Source organism: Sinocyclocheilus rhinocerous, unplaced genomic scaffold, assembly GCF_001515625.1.
Source record: "Sinocyclocheilus rhinocerous isolate Xijiao unplaced genomic scaffold, SAMN03320098_v1.1 scaffold785, whole genome shotgun sequence".
Classification (NCBI taxonomy): domain Eukaryota; kingdom Metazoa; phylum Chordata; class Actinopteri; order Cypriniformes; family Cyprinidae; genus Sinocyclocheilus; species Sinocyclocheilus rhinocerous.
The window spans coordinates 1,265,773-1,271,669 of record NW_015660521.1 but is presented as its reverse complement, the minus strand read 5'-3'; the positions used below and the strand labels follow the sequence as shown (position 1 = coordinate 1,271,669).

General features: G+C 38.2%; 1 protein-coding gene and 1 long non-coding RNA gene across 3 annotated transcripts in view; both read left to right on the top strand.

Moving 5' to 3' along the window:
• fibcd1a (fibrinogen C domain containing 1a) overlaps positions 1-5,897 on the top strand; it is a 126,699-nt gene that overhangs the window by 4,668 nt on the left and 116,134 nt on the right. The gene's annotated exons all lie outside the window — the stretch shown is intronic.
• LOC107725319 (uncharacterized) lies at positions 753-2,022 on the top strand. Its single transcript, XR_001638107.1, has 3 exons — positions 753-870; positions 1,084-1,191; positions 1,346-2,022. It is a non-coding gene; the product is annotated as an uncharacterized LOC107725319 (long non-coding RNA).

The window sequence follows — 5,897 nt, the reverse complement described above, 5'->3', positions numbered from 1 at the left end:
CAGTAACATTATTGTATGGTATGGTCAGATGGACTCATTAGCTCCTTGTTCCTGGAGATTTTTCATTGTCGGCCCACCCGTTATTCTTTAAGGTCTACTCCTGCAGACACACACACGATCACACTCTGGAACAAAACAGCTGCAGTGATTTTTAAAACTCTCTTTCTGTCGTTATTTACCAACCTTCATGTCTTTCCAAAATCGTATGATATTCTTTTTTTTTTTTTGGTGGAACCTAAAAAGAGATGTTTGGAAGCCATTTTGTGTACAATTAAAGTGAATGTCACCAAAAGGACCTTAAAAAGAGCCCACACATATCATGCACTACAATCTACAGGGCTGTTCACACCAATAATGATGACTATATGTTTTAATAAACATTCTAATTCTATGAGAATAGGTTCACTCTTGAAAGTAAAGGTTCTTTATTGTCATCTGTGGTTCCATGAAGAACCTTTGAAGAACATTTCCATTGTACAAGTGGAAAAATGTTCCTCAGATGGTTATGTGTTCTTTGTGCTTTGAAAATAATGGTTCTTTGGGAAACCCAAAATGGTTCTTCACTGTGAAAACCACCTTTTGGAAGCTTTATTTTTTAGAGTGTATGTCCATACCACAGCTATAATGACAATGAAAGAGACGAACGATATTGTTGATTGTCCAGCTGATAAAAATGTTGACAATCAGCCAATCAGAATGCAGCTGAATTTAAAGAGGTCGAGCATTTAAAGCGGCAGACGACATCACTGCAGTTTGCGCTTATAATAACTAAATGTAATTGTTCATTGGTGTGGACACTAATATATTATAATTTTTTGGTGTGAACGAGCCTCAAGTCTTGAATCTCAGATCTGATTCACTCATTCAAAGGTTTGCAAAAAGACTTTGGTTTTTCTGTGTCTTTTACCTTATTTGTGACATGCCCAATTTGGATGTTCTCATATTCACATTACACAAATGAGAGCAGATTATAGAGAATTGATCATATGCCTTCTGACTTGGAATATAGTGCACGGTATGTATGGACTGCTGTTTTTATGATGCTTCATGAATTTTTATGTTGCCGTCTTGTCATTTCTGGAGCTTGACAGCCCCTGGTCACCATTGACTGTCATTGTATGGGAGAGAATAGCATGAACATCCTGCCAAACATGTCTTTTCCTTCTCATTCGGGTTTGTAACGTCTTGAAGGTGAGTAAAGAATGACAGAATATCCGTTCTTGAGTGAACAGTCTGTTTCTTTAAGCTGCTACTTTATTTTTAACCCTGGAAACTGCAGGCTAAAACATCTGACTGGTTCTTCAGAGCAGGTAATTGATTTGCTTGTCGGCTTTTTGACTTACAGGCATTTTACTATAAAGTGCTGGAGGGATTGAGGATTTTGAAAGCTGTAAGAAACATTTGCCATCCTGTAGAGCCGAAAAAATGAGCAGTGGCCATTACAACTTGCAGACTTCATCTCAGCACAGGATGATAGCAGCAACCTGAAGTTAAATAGAGATTTATCAATTCATTTTCCTCTCAAATGTGTCAAGCTGCTTAAGTTGTAGTAGCTATTAGGATTTGCAAATTGAACAGACTTGCTGACAGCCTGGGTAGCTGTTCATCAGGATGAAGTGTAGATGTGGAGGAACCCCAGATACTTTATCTCTAGAGTTAATTTTTGGAGAATCTGCGAAGTCGTGCCCAGCCGTTGTCTGCTTTCTGTCCAGCAATTCCCGATCGGCGCGCACAGCAATTCAATGCAGCCAAACAAAGACAATGTGAGAGATGTTTACCAATCGTGTGCTGGACACAATGGGGATGGAAAGTCCAAACATGTGGGCCGAAATTCATTTCTTCGGGATGCTTGTCAAACACGGTGCTGCCAATTAAACACTTCTCCAAAAACCTGGAAGCCTGCTGTTCTGTAATGAAAGCTGTAACTGCATGACTGAACATAGCCATTGTGTGTGTATGGGATAAAACACTGGATACCTAGCGTGTCCCCTAGCTTAATATGTATGCTGCGATGACTCTTAAACACTTCCCGTTTCATTATGTCGTGATCATTTCTTCGGGATGCTTGTCAAACACGGTGCTGCCAATTAAACACTTCTCCAAAAACCTGGAAGCCTGCTGTTCTGTAATGAAAGCTGTAACTGCATGACTGAACATAGCCATTGTGTGTGTATGGGATAAAACACTGGATACCTAGCTTAATATGTATGCTGCGATGACTCTTAAACACTTCCCGTTTCATTATGTCGTGATGCTCATGTGCTTTCTCAGCCGTATTAATGACAAAACCCTGCTTATTCTCTTCTCAAAGCCATTTATTTTCTCTCACAATAGTACTTATGCTATTTTATGTTTGATCCAGGAAAAAAAATTGGTTTAAATCAATCAGCTGTGGCTCGAATTTAAAAAAAATCCTTTAAAACCCCTTCACTTTCCATAGTTGTGGTGTTTCAGTGTTTATTGTGGCTGGAAATGCTATCAGAATTTCAACCCTATCCTTTCAACCATACCTTATTTCTCGTCAATCCCTCCTGTATGCATAATAAAGTCTTCTGGCCTTGGTTGTAGCACATTGACAGTAGATGGATGTGAAAGCTATAAAGTCCCTGCAGATATATGGTTTTCCCTTCTCTGCTGTTATCTGTGCTGGATATCCATCACAGGATTGTGGGGCTATTTGGGGGCGTATGAATCCTGATATATGGAGTCCCACGGGCGAGGGTCTCGCTCTAAGAGTAGTTGTATAATTATAGGCCATCAATGGCTCTCCTAGATGGCGTCTGTATATCAAACTGTCATGGATCGTTTTTTTCAGTGTGATGGAGCGAATGTTATTTGGTTTAACCTCTGACATCATTCGGATGATCCCCAATGTGTCTCTTCCCTCTCACCTTCAACAATAAGGAATGATTTTTAAGATGAGGTATGGGAGTAAACAATCTAATTGGCTTTGGGTCAGATCTGTTGACATTTTGCAAATGCCACTTTTATTTAATTCAAGACTATAGACACACCTTTTGGTATTTATCTTGTGTTTGACATTTCTTCTTCGCTTTTGAGATTAAACCCATTTTTAGTCAACCTGAATGAAACAGGAGACGCTGTGCTCAAATATCTTAAAAATATGTGGACATTGTCGACTAATTTAAGTTCATTAAACAGCTTTTTGCACACTGTATATTTAAATGCAAAAACACGCATCTTGTTAAATTTCTCAATGGAAAAGTGCAGCATGCAAATTGTGTTCAGCACTTGCAAGGGAGAGCAGGACAAGATTTTATTACAATTTCAAAGTGCCACTTTCTTTCTGCAGCACAATGTAACTCTCACCAGAGCAATGGACATAGTCAGTGATGTTGCTTGACCAGTTGTGTTCAAGAGTCAGCAGTTTTCACAGCTTTTATTTTTGGTGGTTTGTGCTATTTTTATTGACACGGGCAGTAGAGAGGCGACAGGGAAGTAGTGGGAACGGGAACAGGAGGCAGACCTGGATCTCCCACAAGGACCACAGCTCAACTTGTCTATAGAGCATGTGTGTGTGGTGCAAGGCATGGCATTTTTATGTAACATTATTTATATGAAGAGTTCAGATGCAAAAGTCTCTAAGTGCCGTTTGAAATTTGCATCTAAAATGAGCATTTTTATAAGGCTTCTATGTGTAGGTTCTGTATTTTTACTATAATGGCAATGTAAAGATGCTTTTCTATGCAATTAAAGTGAAATAACTGAACATAAATATAGGAGCCTGATAAAAATGCTCATTTTAGAAAAAAATTTCAGATGGCACGTAGAGGCTTTTGCATCTGAACTCTTCATATATTATTTATGACCAAAAACATTTATTTATTTATTTAGGTATAGCATATACCAAAAAAAAAAAAAAAAAATATATATATATATACAGTATATTAATGTTTTAAAATTAATTTATATTAATTTATTTTTAAATTAAAAGTACTTAGTTTTATTTTCTAGCAAACAAGCTTATTTTTGCATGAAAGGTGTGCTTTAAAAAAAAAAGAATACCACTTTAATATTTTGCAATAATAATTCAATGCATTTATGTATTGTTGAGTCAAAGGCCTTGAAACAGAGTGGCGTTAAAACTAGGGTTGTGTCGGTGAGGAAATTTTCCCACCGGTTAATCGGCGTGTGACAACACTGGTAATACCGGTATCAACGCGGGGGCGGGGCGTTCCCTCTTTTCCTCGCTTTCCTTCGCTTTTAAATAGCTTAAAAGTGCCGTGCGCATTTTACTTTCACTTTTGAATTAGCGGCAATTCGGAGTAAAGCAATTGTTCGTTTTTAGTTCGTTTGAATTTTCCCTCTTTTCCTCGCTTTCCTTCGCTTTTAAATAGCTTAAAAGTGCCGTGCGCATTTTACTTTCACTTTTGAATTAGCGGCAATTCGGAGTAAAGCAATTGTTCGTTTTTAGTTCGTTTGAATTTTCCCTCTTTTCCTCGCTTTCCTTCGCTTTTAAATAGCTTAAAAGTTTAAAAGAAACGAATGTTTAAAAAAACTTCCAAAATCACCTTAGATAAAAATCTAAAGTCAACAGGCTTTTCAAAATCCAAAATATTGCCAAACAGGCGCTTTTGCATCTCGTTTCGAAACTAAATCATCCGCCATCGTCTTGTCTGTCTCACCTCACCTCACTCTTCTTGTCAGTCAGCTCGACTCGCTCTCCTCACTGGATAAATTAAATCTGATCTGTGATGCGACCGTCGTTCGGCACGCTGCATTGAGCAGCCACGTTCAGTTTTTAATTGTAGTGTCTGTTCTTTTACTGAACTAAATGATTTTTATTGCTATAAAAAATCAAAACGACGGTGGGGGTCGGTGACGCGGTGGGCAAGTGACGTAACCGGTGTTGCGGCTTAACACCGGTATCACCGTCAGCACCGTCTATCGCGGCAAGCCTAGTTAAAACGGGATAATATGATGCATTGCGACAAATACAAAATAGAACATTACATGGTATCAACACAGTTATCCAATCCAATAAACAGCCACATATGGTGGAATAAATACAAATGGAGTGGCATTTGCTGTATTATAATGAGCAGGGGAGTGTGAAAATTATAGCCACAAAGCCTATTAGTCCAATGTATTAGAGGAAAGATAATCATATTAAGCAAGTGCTTAAGGCGGTCAGTTCTTTGTTTGTCACCCGGGGAATAAAAGCTGATTTTGAATGTGGTGGATTGTGTTATTAGGAGACAGAATCTCCTGCTGGAGCCAATTGGGGTGGACAGATTATGATCTAGGTGGATTGAATCTGGCAGTATGAGGGATTTGTACGTGACAATGGCTGGCAGAGAATTGTTCAATGTATGGGAAGGTCAGAGCATGCAATTTTTGCTGCTGTTGGAATTGACCCTGGAGTGGCCTTCCACTCGTGCACTTTTGTATAGCAGTAACAGACAGTGATAGCACAGATAAAGATACTTTCTCTGGTGCCGTGATAAAACCGCATGTTCGTTTGCTCATACTGCACACGGTCTGCAAGGGATTCACAGAACGGATGTGCATCTGTTGTCTTTATCGGGATGTTTCAGGTAAATTCATCTGAGACGTTTAGTGTTGAGCTTTCTAAAACATCCACCAGTTTCTCAGTGGTGTTTCGTGAGGGAATTTTCCACGAAGGCTGATATGTTAATCAATATCAGGAACACTGATTAAAGATTGTAGTGGGTCGACATAACAAAACATCAAAATGCTGTATCAACATGTAGTCAAAATACACTTAAAGTAATAAAATTAATTTAAAGATTACAATTTAACAAAACACTAACTATATGTACAGTACAGTATGTACATATAGAAATGCATATATATACATTATGCATGTAATTCATTGAAATATTGTATCAAGATGTAGTCTATATATATATATA